General features: G+C 42.5%; 1 long non-coding RNA gene across 1 annotated transcript in view; it reads right to left on the bottom strand.

Moving 5' to 3' along the window:
• Positions 1–428: 428 nt before the first annotated feature.
• The window catches only part of LOC116567242, a 36,652-nt gene continuing 17,179 nt past the window's right edge, over positions 429–19,901 (bottom strand). Inside the window, exons 4-5 of the long non-coding RNA XR_004276166.1 lie at positions 11,618–11,766; positions 429–469 (exon numbers count right to left, since the gene is read on the bottom strand). This is a non-coding gene — a long non-coding RNA (uncharacterized LOC116567242). The remainder of the gene's footprint in view (positions 470–11,617; positions 11,767–19,901) is intronic.

A 19,901-nucleotide genomic window follows, 5' to 3' on the forward strand; every position in this document is an offset into this window, starting at 1 on the left:
GAAACAGTAAAGACTGAACTCCATCATGGTCTAAGCGACTTTTCAACACATGTGGTCCTTGCAGCCAACTTCCCTAGGAAACGGTCCCTGGTTGCGTTTTAATTCAATCAGGTACTGGTTTCGGCCGGCTCCCAGTGGAGGTCCCATGGAGAGAAGTGGCTAGACCAGGGATGTGAGGGGATCACATTAGATCAATCAGGAGGAAACCTCACACCGGAGTCTTAAGATTTGGAAGCCATCCTGGTGACTTAGGTGGCTGTCCCATGCCCAAGAGAGACAACTCTATATAAGAACAGGAATAAAGAGAGGCCATCAAGTTTCTGGGTCTTATTGCCATTCCGGCCAGGGCACTAACTTACAGCCAAAAGGCAGACGCTCTCCTCCCTGTAGAGCAGCCACAGGCTAGAGGATTACAGCCTGAGCAACTGACATGCAAGTGTTCCAATAAGCCCATACTCCTTGAAAAGCCCTGAAATGAGAGTCAAGGAAAAGGAGAGAAAGTACTCACCAATTTTGCACCGAAGCTCAGAATCCAAACGTAAAGACTCACAGCCCCACGTTCGGGCGCCATATGATGAAGTTCTAGAACCTAGGTGAGGTTCGGTGGGCTGAGGTCTGGAGCCGATGACCAAGAAAGAATTCTTGAGACATCTTTGGTGCAAAATGGTGGTTTATTAAAGCACGGGTCAGGACCCATGGGCAGGAAGAGCTGCTGCCCTGGGTTGTGAGAGATGGCAGGTTATATACCTTGCCGTTGGGGGGTTGTGAAGGGAAGGGAGATTCTTGGTGGAGTGTTATGATCCTGCTATCATTTACATTCCCTTCTAACTCAGCCTCCTTCAGTTTATGGTAGGGAGGGAGACATGAGGGCTTCAGGAACTGAGAGTTATTTGCCTCTGGAAAATTGTGCTATTGATAAGGTAATCTTCCTGTTTGTAGATCTCTAGGACATCTGTAGAGCAAGGGAGGTTCCTGTTCTGCAGGATTGTGAGCTCTGCAAGTTAACTATTTATCATTTTATGGCAGTCAGGGGTGCCTGAGGAATGCTACACATATTACGGAGGGGAGCGGGTGGAGAGGGGGTGCAAGGTGCCAGATTTTGTTTTGTCTTCAGCCAGCCTCCTGCTCCCTCATCACTAAGAAAGGCATTTATTTCAGCTGAATGTTAAGAAAGCTCCAGCTGACTGGAGCCATGTATTAAAAGACCCTTGTCAGATTTTATTTTTATTTATTTATTTATTTATTTTTTTTTTATTAATTTTTTTTTTATTTCCAGCATAACAGTATTCATTATTTTTGCACCACACCCCGTGCTCCATGCAATCCGTGCCCTCTATAATACCCACCACCTGGTACCCCAACCTCCCACCCACCGTCCCTTCAAAACCCTCAGATTGTTTTTCAGAGTCCATAGTCTCTCATGGTTCACCTCCCCTTCCAATTTCCCCCAACTCCCTTCTCCACTCTAAGTCCCCATGTCCTCCATGCTATTTGTTATGCTCCACAAATAAGTGAAACCATATGATAATTGACTCTCTCTGCTTGACTTATTTCACTCAGCATAATCTCTTCCAGTCCCGTCCATGTTGCTACAAAAGTTGGGTATTCATCCTTTCTGATGGAGGCATAATACTCTATCCCCAGGGGTACAGGTCTGTGAATCACCAGGTTTACACACTTCACAGCACTCACCAAAGCACATACCCTCCCCAATGTCCATAATCCCACCCCCTTCTCCCAAACCCCCTCCCCCCACCAACCCTCAGTTTGTTTTGTGAGATTAAAAGTCACTTATGGCTTGTCTCCCTCCCAATCCCATCTTGTTTCCTTTATTCTTCTCCTACCCACTTAAGCCCCCATGTTGCATCACCACTTCCTCATATCAAGGAGATCATATGATAGTTGTCTTTCTCTGCTTGACTTATTTCGCTAAGCATGATACGCTCTAGTTCCATCCATGTTGTCGCAAATGGCAAGATTTCATTTCTTTTGATGGCTGCATAGTATTCCATTGTGTATATATACCACATCTTCTTGATCCATTCATCTGTTGATGGACATCTAGGTTCTTTCCATAGTTTGGCTATTGTGGACATTGCTGCTATAAACATTCGGGTGCACGTGCCCCTTTGGATCACTACGTTTGTATCCTTAGGGTAAATACCCAATAGTGCAATTGCTGGGTCATAGGGCAGTTCTATTTTCAACATTTTGAGGAACCTCCATGCTGTTTTCCAGAGTGGCTGCACCAGCTTGCATTCCCACCAACAGTGTAGGAGGGTTCCCCTTTCTCCGCATCCTCGCCAGCATCTGTCATTTCCTGACTTGTTGATTTTAGCCATTCTGACTGGTGTGAGGTGATATCTCATTGTGGTTTTGATTTGTATTTCCCTGATGCCGAGTGATATGGAGCACTTTTTCATGTGTCTGTTGGCCATCTGGATGTTTTCTTTGCAGAAATGTCTGTTCATGTCCTCTGCCCATTTCTTGATTGGATTATTTGTTCTTTGGGTGTTGAGTTTGCTAAGTTCTTTATAGATTCTGGACACTAGTCCTTTATCTGATATGTCATTTGCAAATATCTTCTCCCATTCTGACAGTTGTCTTTTGATTTTGTTAACTGTTTCCTTTGCTGTGCAAAAGCTTTTGATCTTGATGAAATCCCAATAGTTCATTTTTGCCCTTGCTTCCCTTGCCTTTTGCGTTGTTCCTAGGAAGATGTTGCTGCGGTTGAGGTCAAAGAGGTTGCTGCCTGTGTTCTCCTCAAGGATTTTGATGGATTCCTTTCGCACATTGAGGTCCTTCATCCATTTTGAGTATATTTTTTTGTGTGGTGTAAGGAAATGGTCCAATTTCATTTTTATGCATGTGGCTGTCCAATTTTCCCAGCACCATTTATTGAAGAGGCTGTCTTTTTGCCATTGGACATTCTTTCCTGCTTTGTCGAAGATTAGTTGACCATAGAGTTGAGGGTCTATTTCTGGGCTCTCTATTCTGTTCCATTGATCTATGTGTCTGTTTTTGTGCCAGTACCATGCTGTCTTGATGACGACAGCTCTGTAATAGAGCTTGAAGTCCGGAATTGTGATGCCACCAACGTTGGCTTTCTTTTTCAATATCCCTTTGGCTATTCGAGGTCTTTTCTGGTTCCATATAAATTTTAGCATTATTTGTTCCATTTCTTTGAAAAAGATGGATGGTACTTTGATAGGAATTGCATTAAATGTGTAGATTGCTTTAGGTAGCATAGACATTTTCACAATATTTATTCTTCCAATCCAGGAGCATGGAACATTTTTCCATTTCTTTGTGTCTTCCTCAATTTCTTTCATGAGTACTTTATAGTTTTCTGAGTATAGATTCTGTGTCTCTTTGGTTAGGTTTATTCCTAGGTATGTTATGGTTTTGGGTGCAATTGTAAATGGGATTGACTCCTTAATTTCTCTTTCTTCTGTCTTGCTGTTGGTGTAGAGAAATGCAACTGATTTCTGTGCATTGATTTTATATCCTGACACTTTACTGAATTCCTGTATAAGTTCTAGCAGTTTTGGAGTGGAGTCTTTTGGGTTTTCCACATATAGTATCATATCATCTGCAAAGAGTGATAATTTGACTTCTTCTTTGCCGATTTGGATGCCTTTAATTTCCTTTTGTTGTCTGATTGCTGAGGCTAGGACCTCTAGTACTATGTTGAATAGCAGTGGTGATAATGGACATCCCTGCCGTGTTCCTGACCTTAGCGGAAAAGCTTTCAGTTTTTCTCCATTGAGAATGATATTTGCGGTGGGTTTTTCATAGATGGCTTTGATGATATTGAGGTATGTGCCCTCTATCCCTACACTTTGAAGAGTTTTGATCAGGAAGGGATGCTGTACTTTGTCAAATGCTTTTTCAGCATCTATTGAGAGTATCATATGGTTCTTGTTCTTTCTTTTATTGATGTGTTGTATCACATTGACTGATTTGCGGATGTTGAACCAACCTTGCAGCCCTGGAATAAATCCCACTTGGTCGTGGTGAATAATCTTTTTAATGTACTGTTGAATCCTATTGGCTAGTATTTTGTTGAGTATTTTCGCATCTGTGTTCATCAAGGATATCGGTCTATAGCTCTCTTTTTTGGTGGCATCCTTGTCTGGTTTTAGGATCAAGGTGATGCTGGCCTCATAAAATGAGTTTGGAAGTTTTCCTTCCATTTCTATTTTTTGGAACAGTTTCAGGAGAATAGGAATTAGTTCTTCTTTAAATGTTTGGTAGAATTCCCCCGGGAAGCCATCTGGCCCTGGGCTTTTGTTTGTTTGGAGATTTTTAATGACTGTTTCAATCTCCTTACTGGTTATGGGTCTGTTCAGGCTTTCTATTTCTTCCTGGTTCAGTTGTGGTAGTTTATATGTTTCTAGGAATGCATCCATTTCTTCCAGATTGTCAAATTTATTGGCGTAGAGTTGCGCATAGTATGTTCTTATAATAGTTTGTATTTCTTTGGTGTTAGTTGTGATCTCTCCTCTTTCATTCATGATTTTATTTATTTGGGTCCTTTCTCTTTTCTTTTTGATAAGTCGGGCCAGGGGTTTATCAATTTTATTAATTCTTTCAAAGAACCAGCTCCTAGTTTCGTTGATTTGTTCTATTGTTTTTTTGGTTTCTATTTCATTGATTTCTGCTCTGATCTTTATGATTTCTCTTCTCCTGCTGGGCTTAGGGTTTCTTTCTTGTTCTTTCTCCAGCTCCTTTAGGTGTAGGGTTAGGTTGTGTACCTGAGACCTTTCTTGTTTCTTGAGAAAGGCTTGTACCGCTATATATTTTCCTCTCAGGACTGCCTTTGTTGTGTCCCACAGATTTTGAACCGTTGTATTTTCATTATCATTTGTTTCCATGATTTTTTTCAATTCTTCTTTAATTTCCCGGTTGACCCATTCATTCTTTAGAAGGATGCTGTTTAGTCTCCATGTATTTGGGTTCTTTCCAAACTTCCTTTTGTGGTTGAGTTCTAGCTTTAGAGCATTGTGGTCTGAAAATATGCAGGGAATGATCCCAATCTTTTGATACAGGTTGAGTCCTGATTTAGGACTGAGGATGTGATCTATTCTGGAGAATGTTCCATGTGCACTAGAGAAGAATGTGTATTCTGTTGCTTTGGGATGAAATATTCTGAATATATCTGTGATGTCCATCTGGTCCAGTGTGTCGTTTAAGGCCTTTATTTCCTTGCTGATCTTTTGCTTGGATGATCTGTCCATTTCAGTGAGGGGAGTGTTAAAGTCCCCTACTATTATTGTATTATTGTTGATGTGTTTCTTTGATTTTGTTATTAATTGGTTTATATAGTTGGCTGCTCCCACGTTGGGGGCATAGATATTTAAAATTGTTAAATCTTCTTGTTGGACAGACCCTTTGAGTATGATATAGTGTCCTTCCTCATCTATTATTATAGTCTTTGGCTTAAAATCTAATTGATCTGATATAAGGATTGCCACTCCTGCTTTCTTCTGATGTCCATTAGCATGGTAAATTCTTTTCCACCCCCTCACTTTAAATCTGGATGTGTCTTCGGGCTTAAAATGAGTTTCTTGGAGGCTACATATAGATGGGTTTTGTTTTTTTATCCATTCTGATACCCTGTGTCTTTTGACAGGGGCATTTAGCCCATTAACATTCAGGGTAACTATTGAGAGAGATGAATTTAGTGCCATTGTATTGCCTGTAAGGTGACTGTTACTGTATATGGTCTCTGTTCCTTTCTGATCTACCACTTGTAGGCTCTCTCTTTGCTTAGAGGACCCCTTTCAATATTTCCTGTAGAGCTGGTTTGGTATTTGCAAATTCTTTCAGTTTTTGTTTGTCCTGGAAGCTTTTAATCTCTCCTTCTATTTTCAATGATAGCCTAGCTGGATATAGTATTCTTGGCTGCATGTTTTTCTCGTTTAGTGCTCTGAAAATATCATGCCAGCTCTTTCTGGCCTGCCAGGTCTCTGTGGATAAGTCAGCTGCCAATCTAATATTTTTACCATTTTATGTTACAGACTTCTTTTCCCGGGCTGCTTTCAGGATTTTCTCTTTGTCACTGAGACTTGTAAATTTTACTATTAGGTGACGGGGTGTGGGCCTATTCCTATTGATTTTGAGGGGCGTTCTCTGAACCTCCTGAATTTTGATGCTCGTTCCCTTTGCCATATTGGGGAAATTCTCCCCAATAATTCTCTCCAGTATACCTTCTGCTCCCCTCTCTCTTTCTTCTTCTTCTGGAATCCCAATTATTCTAATGTTGTTTCGTCTTATGGTGTCACTTATCTCTCGAATTCTCCCCTCGTGGTCCAGTAGCTGTTTGTCCCTCTTTTGCTCAGCTTCTTTATTCTCTGTCATTTGGTCTTCTATATCACTAATTCTTTCTTCTGCCTCATTTATCCTAGCAGTGAGAGCCTCCATTTTTTATTGCACTTCATTAATAGCTTTTTTTATTTCAACTTGGTTAGATTTTAGTTCTTTTATTTCTCCAGAAAGGGCTTTTATATCTCTCGAGAGGGTTTCTCTAATATCTTCCATGCCTTTTTCGAGCCCGGCTAGAACGTTGAGAATTGTCATTCTGAACTCTAGATCTGACATATTACCAATGTCTTTATTGATTAGGTCCCTAGCCTTCGGTGCTGCCTCTTGTTCTTTTTTTTGTGTTGAATTTTTCCGTCTTGTCATTTTGTCCAGATAAGAGTATATGAAGGGGCAAGTAAAATACTAAAAGGGTGGCAACAACCCCAGGAAAAAATGCTTTAACCAAATTAGAAGAGATCCAAAATCGTGAGGGGGGAGAAAGGGGATAAAAAGAGGTTCAAAAAGGAAGAAAGAAAAAAAAAGAAGAAAGAAAAAAAAAAAAAAGAAAAGAATTAAAAAAAAAAAAAGGAAAACACCTAAGAAAAATGTAAAAAAGAAAATATATATATATTAGATAAACTTTCAGAAAGTGGTTGTTTTTCTGTTTCCAGAATTGCTGTTCTTCTTCTCTTCGATCTGCCGATGGATTTTCAGGTGTTTGCAATCTTTAGATAAGCTATCTAGCTGATCTCCGGCTAGCTGAAGCAGTCTCAGCCTGCTACTTCTCCGCCATCTTGACTCTATTTTTTTTTTTAAATGTGGTTTATGGGGCACCTGGTTGGCTCAGTTGATTAAGCATCCAACTCCTGGCTTTGGCTCAGGTCCTGATCTCAGGGTTGTGAGATCAAGATTTATGTGGAGCTGATGAGGGAGCAGGAGTCTATCCGCTCCCCTTAGGTAATGTGTGTGACATTCCTCAGACACCCCTGACAGCCATAAACGAAAAACAAATAGTTAACTTGCAGAGATCACAATCCTGCAAGACAAGAGTCTCCCTTGGTTTACAAATCAATAGCCAGAGGCAAATAACTCAGTTCCTCAAGCACTAATTGTCTCCCTCCCCACCATAAACAAAACTGAATGAGGCTGAGGTAGAAGGGAATATAGTAAATATAGATAAATCTCTTCTAAACCTAAATCTCACCAACGAAGATGATTGGATTGATAGTAGGATTGTGACATCCCACCAAGACTCTCCCAACTATCTTGATGTTAATGGCTGGCCTAAAGACAACATTAATCAAGCCACAAGGGCAAGGCCTCTGGTAACCTGGCACCCGGTAGGCCCTCTTTAGCATATGAAAACTCTGTTGAAACCTCCCTTCGCTTCACCTTCCCCCAACCACAGGGTAGGTAACCTGCCATCGCTCACAACCCAGGGCAGCAGCTCTTCCTGCCCACGGGTTCTGTCCCCGTGCTTTAATAAACTACCATTTTGCACCAAAGATGTCTCAAGAATTTTTTCTTGGTCATGGACTCCAGACCTCAGCCCACTAAACCTCACCTAGGTTCTAGAACTTCATCAGGGCTGCCTGCTCAGCATGGGGTCTGTTTAGATTTCTCTTCCTCTCCCTCTGCCTCTGCAGCTCCTCCAACTCATGCACATGCACATCCTCTCCCTCTTTCTCCAAAATAAATAAGGAAAATCTGCTAAAATGCTTTTTTTAATTTTTGAGATTTTTGTACATCTGGATTTTCCTACAAAATTGATAATTTTTAATGTTGGGAAGTAGTTAACATTAAGTATGCTGAAGGCAAAAAAAAGTGTCTATGCACTGACACCCAACACTTCATTTATAATCTCTGGCCTGCACAAAGTGATGAAGAAAAGAGTAACAAGTCTCATTACACACCAGCTAAGGCTGAATAACAAAAATGTTTAGTGCAGCCAGTAAGCTTGGTCACAATTAGCAGTATGGAATTGGAGGGAAGGAAATAGATTGTTGTCACCAATCTGGAAGTTTTGTTATGTGGGTTTGGCAGGCAGTCAAGAGAAGGAAATAAATCTTGTGTATGAAAAGAAGGACATTCATGAACCTATTGTTGGCAAGCTGAGATAGCCTGGAAATGCACTCATTTCTCTTTCAAGGATAAGTTTATAGAAAGAATAAATAATAGATAAATTAATATAGATACCAGAATGAGGCAAGTGAGGCCCCTAGGATACAAATTTTAAGGAGCCAATCACTTGCAGGGTCATGAAGATTCATGGATGAGGCTTGTGCAAACCTAGGTGTACATGTTTCCTGACAGCCTGTGCTCTGGATGCATCAATTGCCTCAACTTAGTGCTGGTTCTGGCATTTACCCTACATCTAAAACAATTATTTATTCTTTTCTCAGACAATATGTCTATTTTTCACTTTGAAGACTAACAAATCTTAGTGAAAATAGTAATGAAAGAATAGTAAAAAGAAAAAAAATCTAGACACTAATGGCCCATTTTGTGACAACAAATTTGCAACCATTTACTCTGTTGAATCAATCTTTATTTCGTATTTACAGATTTTCAATTATACTTCTAAACTGTGAAAGAATTTCTCTTTCTTTTTTTACATATTTATTCATTCCAAGGTATTTATTGAGTTCCTAACTCATGTGTCATTGTGCTAGGCAATTGATTCTATATTGGTGAATAAAACCGAAAAGGTGACTGCCCTTTTGGAGTTGATAAGTGATAGAGAAAAAAACACTTAATAAGTACGTAACTAAATTAATTAGTACTTATCATTGCAGTAAGAACAACAACAACAAAAAAGAAACAAACACGATGCAGGAATGTCTACTATTATCGTTTCATGTTCGAGAACACAGTCAAGGATCACCTCCAAGACCTTTGGTGATACAGTGTGGTTGAGGAGAATCCCTGCCAGAAGTCCTAAGACATTTGAGAAAGTAAATTATATAACGTCTTTTCTTTCAATATTAAAGATAAAAATGAAATAATTCATGCATAGTTTAAAAAATAGAAAGATAATTTTTCAAGCATGTAGAATAAATACAAAACATTTGGTTATACCACGAAGAGACTACTAATAAAGTTCTTTCTTTCTTTCTAGTTTTGCCTCATGCCACACTTTAGTAGTGGCAAAGCCCCCCCAACTCTCTTTCTAATAAAAATTATTTTAAAAGAGATGAAAAATCTGAAAAAATTTAAAAAGCCTACAAAATAAAAATAAAAGAATGTTACTTAGTGTTTTCCCTAAGCTCTGAAGCTTTGCAACCCTCTATTATCAGTAAACTTGAGAGGAGGAAGTCGTTCGTGATTGTGTTCAAGGGGAGGGATCTCTTGCCTTGATCCTCAGGTGTAAGTCAGCTAGTGCAAAAGCAGCTCTCCTAAGCAGCAGAGACAGCCCTCTGTGTAAGCAGCTCTGGATTCCAGTATGTGGTGGTATTTTACTCCCTGAAGGCTTGCAGCATCAATGGGTGAGATGAATATTGCTGCACCCGGCTCTCTGAAAATTTGCACCCCAGCTCTTCAGTGAACCCTCACAGAAAAAAAACAATCCACCAGTCTTAACTCCTGAGTCTCTGCCAGAACTCTGTGTTCATGCTGACAGTGAAAATGCATTTTTATCTCAGACACGCAACTGAGTTCCAACTCCAATTTTTTTTTGTTTTTAAAGATTTTATTAACTAATTTATCTATCTATCTATCTATCTATTTATTCACATTTTTATTTTATGTATTTTATTTATTTATTTTATTATTTATTTATTTACTTATTTATGAGAAGGTCAGAGGGAGAAGCATACTCCCCATGTAGCTGGGAGCCCGATATGGCACTCGCTCCCAGGACTCTGGGATCATGACCTGAGCTGAAGGCAGTTGCTTAAACAACTGAGGCACCCAAGCATCACCAACTCCAATTTCTATGCATTCCTGTGACATAGACCCACACGATACTTGCAGGGTGTTGTAGGTCTTGCCATGCTTCTGTTTTGTGCTGGACCCCTCCCAGAAAAGGGAATGCCTAACCATGCTGTGATTCAGGGTATAGGGCTACACAGAACAGAAAGCTGGGAGCTAGCTTCGTGGTTTTCAGCCATTTTTACCCTAACCGATGTCTGGGAACTCTGAAGCATTCGGGCCACACCTGTTCTTCTCCTGACCCCTCAGGATCCTGAGATCATACTGTCACACCTGGGATTCCAACCTGCTTCACCACTTGAACATTTTTAAGCCAGGAATGTTCCCCACAGTAGTAGACTCCTGAGTGTTTCAATCATGCACTTCATTGTCGATAAAAACTTTGCAGTAGGCACCTCCCCTCTGCTGTATCAACAGCCATATCACCCGCACAACTTATTCCCACCCACACCACTTGAGCTATGAAGCTGCCACAGGCACCACAGTGAGAGCTAGAGGAGCTCTTGAAGTGGTTCGGGATCCTCTTTTGTGGCTCGTGCCACAAAAAGCCTTTTTTTGTGGCTTGGTCCAAGAAAAGAATCATCACCATGATTGACTTTTCATGCACCTCCTATATAAGGAAAATTTTCCCATCATTCAATGTTCTCTGAGTTCATGAAGCAATCCCTGGAAGGTCTCCCCTGATGGCCGGTCATGGGCACAGGGATCTGAGAGAGTACTGATTACTCATGGCTTACCAGTTGATGGAGACTTGCTCTGTGTGGCCTAAACTGTTCCCTCCACAGGTCTATATCAGCCAAACCCTGTCCTCCTCACCTCAGCATCTCTCTGGTTCTCCTCCCTCTGCCACTCCACTCTTTCCTGTGCTCTTTTCCCTCTAATAAAGAAATAAATACCTAAAAATAAATAAAATATTGAGCATAAAAGTGTACATTTAGGCCTTCAAGACCTGGCTGGAAACACCCTCCTTTGTGTATTTATTTGTCATCTTTCCTCTTGTGCTGATGGCATCAGAGGTGCATGACAACCCAGGGAGTGAGAAGAGTGATGGTGGAGGGAATCTGCCTTCCAAAAAGATCACATAAAGGATTTCAGTCTCCCAATTTTAAGAGCCACTCAGCACTGTCATGGGAGGACATCTGTGGTGACATGCTACCAAAATTTGGAGAGTTACTTGGTAATTTAACATAATGTAATACGCCTACAACATGTTGAAATCACCAAACTTCAATAGCTACCAACCTAAATCTTTTAAAAATGATCAAAGAGGCACTTGTATGTCTCAGACAGTAGGATACTTGATCTCAGGGTTATGAGTTTGAGCCCCATGTCAGGTATAGTTAGCTTAAAAAACAAAACAAAAGAAAACAAAAGGACTTACACATGAGCAAAATCAATGAGGCTCAAACAATGGAGCTGGTCAGTGTTGGGATGGATCTTGTTTTGTGTTCATTTTGCCACTGGGCACTGCACACTCAGATGGTACCAATGCTTATCAGCCAACCAGGTTCTCCCTCTAGAGATCAGGGTCTATAAGAGAAGATTGACAAACAAGAAACAAAATTGTGAATGAAAAGAGCAATTGCTCCATAGGAAAAGAGCAAGGGACTACAATGAAGTCCTGAGCTCCACCAGGTGGGGGTATGACATGGATAGACTGAGAAGACATGTAGAATTTCTGTGGCAGGAAAAGAAGGAGACAGCCCTGCACAAACCTGAGTGTATTCAGCCTGTCAGAGGTCACCATGGAGAAGAGGATCAGAGGCAGACTTTGATATTCCCAGAGTGGAGGTTAGAGAGGAGGCCAGGGTGGCCAGAGGAAGCTGATGAAGAGAGCAGAGAGGGAGGACCAGGGCCTTGGGCATTTTAACAGTATCAGTGCCCTTCTCCCAGTGCTGTGTGACCACATTTCTCTATACTCAGTGGTTGAACCCACAAACATTGTCTCCCAGTCTCAGGGAATCAAGAATCCAACAGTGCTCACCTGGGGGCTCCTTCCAGAGTCTCTCTTTAGGTTGGGGCTGTTGTTCAACACCAAGGGAGGACCTGCCTCACTGAGAACCTGAGCTCACTTAGGGGCATTGGCTAGATATGACCCATCTGAAATTTCCACTGTCTTTTGTGATCAACAGTGCTAGGCCACGTGCATATGTCTGTGTCATGGTTCAACCTAAGGGCTTGTCCTCAAGTATGAGGATCTGATAGAGAACATGGGTCAGAGTCAACTTGGGGCTGAACAATGAGCTTTTATGACTAAATTTCAGCAGGGCCTTTGGGTCATGTTACCATGTTCTGTGGAATAAAAGTGAATCACTAAATCCAGATCATGCTCAGCAGAGGGGTCACACAAGGATGTTTACAGAGGATTTGGGGAACCAACGGTACCCCTGAGGGAAGAAGGTGATGATCCCTGCTGGGTCCATGCCTTGCCCGGGATCAGATTGGAAGGAAGGCTTACTGGGCGTGAACCCAGCTCTTTGAGTGTCCTCAAAGGTGAGGACCTAGATACACCTAGCCATTCACTGGTGGCTCAGGAAAAGGTTGTCTAGAAGGAAGTGGCTATAGGCATGGAAATGGTAACAGGATGAGGGTGATTTTTTTAAAGATTTTATTTATTTGACAGACAGAGATCACAAGTAGACAGAGAGGCAGGCAGAGAGAGAGAGAGAGAGAGAGAGAAGCAGGCTCCCTGCTGAGCAGAGAGGCCGATGTGGGACTCAATCCCAGGCCCCTGAGATCATGACCCGAGCCGAAGGCAGCGGCTTAACCCACTGAGCCACCCAGGTGCCCCGATGAGGGTGATTTTTGATATCCTAGATAGGAGACATCGCCCTATGTTCTTGTCTTAGGAGGCCCCCATGTCATGGCAAACCACTGAATGGACATCACACCCTTTGGAAAGAGGGTAATGGCCTACTTCACAGGAAAGGCCATCTCTATGGGTAAGGGTGGATTCTGACCCTCAAGGGACAAGGATCCAATCACTTCTTTAGGGTTTGCATTGAAAATTAGAAGCCTAAGATCTTGGGAAGCTAATAACAAAACTATTACCCTGTTCTTCTGGGACTCCAGAATGTGAGCACTGATGAACACATGTGTTCACATAGGAGAGAGTGTGCATGTACACACAAAACCACACAAACCAGTAGGGACTGTGTGGTGGTATCTGACTAGTAGCAGATTCAAAGAAGTTGATAAGACGAAGGAAATTTGGTTGGAGGTATTTTCTACATGTGACACTGGTCATCTAACATCATAGATATTATCCAACCTACACCTATGGATATCTGGTAGAAGGACATGCTAGAATCATCCGTATTTTACTGAGAAGACCATCCTTGTCAGGTACAATGGCTTATCCAGGGTCAAAAACAGGTAAGAATAGAGTTCTGTCTGAAACCAGGTGTGTTTCCAAGCTGAGGCCCTGGCTGCACCCAGATCTTCCCTGGGGCTCTGTGGAGAGAAGTGTGTTGGCATCACTGTGTACAGATGTGACCTTTCATGCAGAAAGGCGATAAGGAGATGACAGACCAGAGCACTGTTTGTGTAGGTGTCAAACGAGGAGTGGACTATGGTAGGGGATCCCAGGCAATGATGTCACTTCCTTGGCCACAGACCCTAACAGAACTTGGAACCCCTGCAACCAGGCACCCAGATTCTAGTGTAGTCTGTATCAGGGTTACTTGGCTAGAGACATCTGATATGGAAAGATGTCCTCTTGCTGCTTTCCTACTTCCTGGGGTTCTGGCTTCCAGAAACCCCAGGGAAATGGCTTTTTCACATGCTGCAGATACTGGCTCAAACCTCTCCCTCAATGCCTCAGGGCATTTGGCAACAGTTGCCATAGTACTTAATACTGAGCAGACTAGGTGATGCCCACCCCTCTGAACTATCCAAGGGCAGCCCCATCCCTTCCTCTTGAGTTATAGGGAAAGAGAAATATGTGGGTGTTCCCGCCCATGGGCTGGAGGAGGTTGAGCACAGTGGATACCCTAGTGATCCCTTCTTGCTCACACCAATGTCATTATGGGCAGGGTGAAAACAGGATGTCTGAGGTGCCTCTTATCTGTGCCAGAGCACATCCATAGCCCAGAAAGGAGGGCCTTCCCTCTCCACCAGGGTAGCGAGGTATTATAAATTAGAGGGGCTGCTGAACTTTCATCCACATATCTGTTATTCCTGCTTTAGAGTAAAGGTCTGAGAGCTTCTTCTGGAAAATGGGCAGATGTCCTGGGGAGCTGGTGTAGGTGTGTGAGCACTGTGGGAGAGCAGAGGGGGATGGAGGACAGCTTCAACCCCCGAGAGGGTCATTCTCCATGCCTGCCCCCTCCCAGCCCTATCTCTACCTTAATTCTGGGACCCAGAACCGAATATTTCGAAAGAATCACACAGAAGTCTGTTGGAATCTGGACACTGGATGCTCAGAGAGTGCTCAGGAGACCCAGTGAGAGCTCAGGGATCGGACGTCCCACACATGTGGGAGATTAGTGTCAATGGAAGGAGACCTACTCATGGCACCTAGTGAATAAGGAAGCACATGGGCGCAGGAGGTCACTTTTGAGCTATTGGGAGGGTCCTGGGTAGGCCTGGCTAGAGACAGAGTCCGTTGGTTCCCATCTTCTTTGTATCTCCCCAGAGTAGTGGCATGCGCAGTGAGAGTAATGAAAAGGCCAGACACCACACCTCCCTGGGCACATGCCGTTGAATTCAAGTGACAAGTGGGCAAGGATACAGGCTGAGGAGTGTGTCCATCTCCCCTGAGGAGGACAGAAATGCTCACACAATTGATCAAGGACACATATTCATAGTGAATTTCAGCTACCTTTCCATCTGTGAAAGGTCTGTCTCAGGCAGGACTGCTAGATCGCAGGTGAACAAGGAGTAGGACTGGTCTCTGACAGGGGCTGGAAGCCCAGGACCCAGGTTCACACAGGGTTCCCTGGGATATTGGTTTGAGAAGGTGCCCTGTCCTCTGACTTCTCTGCCTACCTGTCTGTCCCTAGGACCATCTATTCCATCTTGAGCACATTGCTGGAACAATATCCCAAGGATTTTTTCCATCCCCCAGAATTTCCCAGCCTGAATTGCCTATAGGCATACCTGGGTCTCAATATGCCCGGCTCAGACCTGGAGCACTGTTCCCAGCTTCTGCTCTCATAGCTGCAAGACCTCGAGCCCACGGAGCCAGAGGCTGGGGTGAGGAGGACTGGGGCTGACTTATGTGGGCCTGAGGAAGAGACAGGGTGGGCCACACTGAGTAAGCCTCCATAGATTGTAGTTGGGCCAAGAGGAGTGAGTAGTCTCGGATCTCTGTCTTCATAGGCTTCAGTTGGGGAAACCTTCCAGAGATTGGGTCTTGAACGCAGACCACACTGAGTGGTGGGAAGTTTCTTTTATGTATGAGGCAAAAGGGAAGTCAGTCGTGCTAATGATACTTTCTCTTCTTGGAGCTACACAACCAGCCCCAGAGCAAGATTTTGATCCACCTCAGGAACTCGTCCCAGCACCCATTCTGGCACCTGCTGCATCTTTGGAGCCTGAACTGGCTCACCCCATCCCTACTGCTATGGCTCACCTGTCAGGATGACCAGTGACACCACCTGCCCTGGTAGTCAGGGCTCTAATTCACTCTCCTGAGATGCAAAAGCCTTCAGTCCCTTTGCCTGACCTGAAGGTCCAGCAGGGTCCTGCCCCTGCTCTTGGGATACCTGTATGGCATGAACCACCAGCTGCCTCAGTGGAACAAACAGTCTTAGCCCCTGAGCAGCAGCTGGTGCAGGTTGCAGCCCCAAACAATGTCTTCCCCTCCCCTGTCATTGTCCTCTTTGTAATATTTGTGTTTTGTGTACACCTGTATAATGACTTAATAGATTTTGTTCTTTAAATAAATTAGAATTTCAGTTTACATAAAATTTTACTTAGTTCCTTTTCAATGGTATATCAAGGTCTCATTAGATACATTCAGAGTTTGGCACAACCATTTACTTCTACAAAATTTCCATCTCAGAGACATCTGTGCTACTAACACTCATTCTTCATTCCCTCATCCCAGTCCCTGCAACCACTGCTTTTCTCTCTGTCTCTGGTACTTTACTTCCTCTTGGATTTTTATGTGCCTGGAATCCTACAATATGGTCTTCTGTGTCTGTCTGCAGAACTTAAGAGTGATTCACATTTTTAATTGTTTTATACAAATAACTTTTTATTACAAAGGTATGTTCCTGAAAGTACAAAGATCATGGGAAGCCCCCAAATGAACTATTTTCATTATCTGTGATAGGGTTCCCTTTCATAATGATGCCTTGAAAAGTAGAAACAACAAGAGAAATGTCTGGCTCTATAAGACACCTTTAATTTTTCATTTTCCTGGGTAGTCTACATTTCAACTATTCTAATAGGCATATTATAAATATTAAAATCATATCTTAAATATTCTCATTTTTTGCTAGCAAGTTAGGTAATAAAGTAAATATTTATTTAGGTTTTATCCAGACTATGTTTATGTAGTAAATAATGACTTATATATGAAAAAAAACAAGAAGCAGATTCCTTCTACCAAGAAATAATCGCCCATAACACACGGTGTCCTTCTCCCCTGCCATTCCCTCTAAGTGTACTGTGTGTGTGGGGGGGGAGAGAGACAGAGTGGGTCCCTGAAGGATCCAGGACTGCACTTTTGTTCAACCTGATGTACCCACAGTGGACAGGCACTGTCTCTGCTGTCCCTTTGAACATTCTCAGTGACAATACTCAACAGCACCATCTGATAAACAACTAAGTCATTTCCATTTATTTGATTCTAATAATGTAAGTGATTATCATGTCTGTGCCATGAATCTCTGTTTCTCTACAAATGATTCCTATAAACACCAATACTAGAACAAAAATATCACTGGCCTATAAAGCAAGGAATAAAACAAGCACAAAAAGCAAAAATCCCTGCTTTCATGGACATTACTATCTGGTAGGAGAGAGAGAGACAATAAACATAAAAAATTAGAAAAATACTGTATTAAGCATGTCATGTGGAGCAAAGCACTATGGAAATAAGGCTGGAAATGGATGGGGGAAATGAGGATGTGAGAGAGGACTGTGGGGTTGTTATATTCAATAGGATGGTCAGGGAAGTCATCACAAGGTATCTGTGACTCTTGTTCAGGGACAGTGGACACCTAGGAGAAAGAATCACTCCAGGCCAGTGCAAAGGCCCCAGGCTGGGAGTTTGCTGGTATGTTTAAGGGACAGCTAGGAGACCAAGGTGGTTGAAGGAGAGATAGATGAAAAAAAGAGAAGTGGCCAATGGGTACACAAGAGAGTGTGCAGATCATGGAAGCCTTGTGGGCCAATGAAAGCGCTTTGGCTTTTACTCCAACATAGGCTGGAAGCAGAGGAACAACTTGACTATCTTATACATTATGGGAATTTCATGGGCTCCTGTGTTTAAAATAAGGTATGGATAGACTTCTGGTCCCAGGATCAGCATGTAAACAAGTTATCACTCCTATCCTTAACATAAGAAAGAAGTGAAGAAAACTGAAAATCAATAATTTTCCTGGACTTGTCAGAGAACTGAGGTTACAAGGCAAAGGGCCACCCTGAAATGTGGAGACACAGGAGAATACAGAGATCACAGCCAAGGTCTACTTGCCTGGAGCAGAAGCTCTAAAGCCATAAGCTGGTAAGAACACCTGAATGGTAATTTTGACAAATTGAGAGAAACAGAATGTAGACTAGTATGGCTGTGAATAACTCCGGTGACTTATGGAGACTCTTAGACTTTCTTGACTTTACCCTCCAAGATCCCCCAGATTCTCACAAGAAAGAACCAAGAAAGATCCCCTCATGGCTCTGGGGATTTGAAATACTCCCCAAAGATTCTCCATAACAAAGACCTACTCTCCAGTGAAAAAAACTTCACCAGAGCCTTGCCTCACCAAGGTCAGAAATTCATATCTGCACAGAAGACAGTATGGGAGAGGCAGGAGAGGAAATTAGGAAGTTACTGTAATACCTGTGGGAGGCAAAGATGCAGAGTTGGCTTCTTCCCATGAAGAGTCTAGAAAAGACTGAGCCTGGAGGAAAGGGAGAAAAAAAGTCAAATAGTGAGTTTATTAAAAGGAGGACAGTTTGTAGTCACAGACAGGGAAAGGAGAAGGTAAACCATTTCTCTCAAATTACAGAGTGAAAGTGTCCCTCTCCGAGCCAGCCATACTGTCCACCATTCTACAGCCAATTTATTAGTCACCTATAGGTAAGCTAGGTAGAATAGGAAGAGAACCTGTGGAGAGTTTATCCTTGTGCCAACCTTTCACCACAGTTTTTGCAAGCATCCCTTGTCCAGTGGGCTGTATGATTCTGGAAACAGGCACTATTAGCACTCTTCAAGATAGCTACATGGTCTCAAGGTCACAGGATCACCTGGAAATCACCCTTCTCTTTCCTTCAAGTCCCCATTAGACCATGACAAATCTCTTGGCATATTTTTTTTCCATGGCTACACCTCATGTAGTTGTGGTCAATGTTTCAGACCACAAATATGCCAATCAGGTTCATCTAAACAGTAATGGGTACTACCAGGCCCTGAGATCTACTGATCTTTATCTACTGATCTTTACCCTGTAGTTCCTCAAGCATTTCCACGGAAGTACCTTAAAATACTGTAAAATTTATGTTTTAACCTTTTAACCTTCAGGTGGTCGTCTTGGTTTTTGTTTTTGTCTTTGTTTTTGTATTCCAGCAGATCCAGCATCAGTGCTGGTTTCTTCTCAAAATATTCAACACTATTTGTCAGAGCACAGCCTAAATGACAGCACTCACATCACAGTATGTAGAATATTCTCTTTTTTTTTTAAGATTTTTATTTATTTATTTGATAGAGAGAGATCACAAGTAGGCAGAGAGGCAGGCAGAGAGAGAGGGGCAAGCAGGCTCCCTGCCGAGCAGAGAGCCTGATGTGGGGCTCGATCCCAGGACCCTGAGATCATGACCTGAGCTGAAGGCAGAGGCTTAAACCACTGAGCCACCCAGGTGCCCTGTAGAATATTCTCTTTGATGAAAAGATTCTCTCAGACTAGGTATCTCTGGTTTCACTGCCATTTCTGTGGGAGCAGCTGGAGATTGATGTGGCGCCAAGCTCAAGGTCATCTCCAAATCAGCAGATGAGACACATGAGGACTCCCACTTTTAGTAACTCCTGTGATGGCCCATTTCTATGTCTGCATTCTGAACTTCACAGATAATATGACTGAGATTTGGGAGGTCACTATGAATGGATGGGTGGACAGATGGATGGATATCAGAAAGCAGTGTTAAACACAGTTCTCAGGATGCTTCCTTCCAGGCAAAAGACAGCCTATTTTCCACTTCTTATATTTTTAGTAGTGAAATTTTGGAGGTATATGGGGCTAAGGGAAACATAAGGAAGATGACCTCATAAGAGATTGTTGATCCTCTTATCTGATGGTCTCTGTGTCCTAACATACTCAGTTTAGAAAGAATCCAGGGTAAGCTGATGATCTGCCCTGATGCTGAATTTTCTCATCAGTAAATATCTAGACAAGTTATGATATCATTTCTCTAGCTTTAGAAGTAGATATCTGGCCACCCAGCTGATTCTAATATCTTACTAAATAAAAGAGAGAAATCAACTTCAACAGTTAAAAAAA

The sequence above is a fragment of the Mustela erminea genome, chromosome 10, assembly GCF_009829155.1.
Source record: "Mustela erminea isolate mMusErm1 chromosome 10, mMusErm1.Pri, whole genome shotgun sequence".
NCBI lineage: Eukaryota > Metazoa > Chordata > Mammalia > Carnivora > Mustelidae > Mustela > Mustela erminea.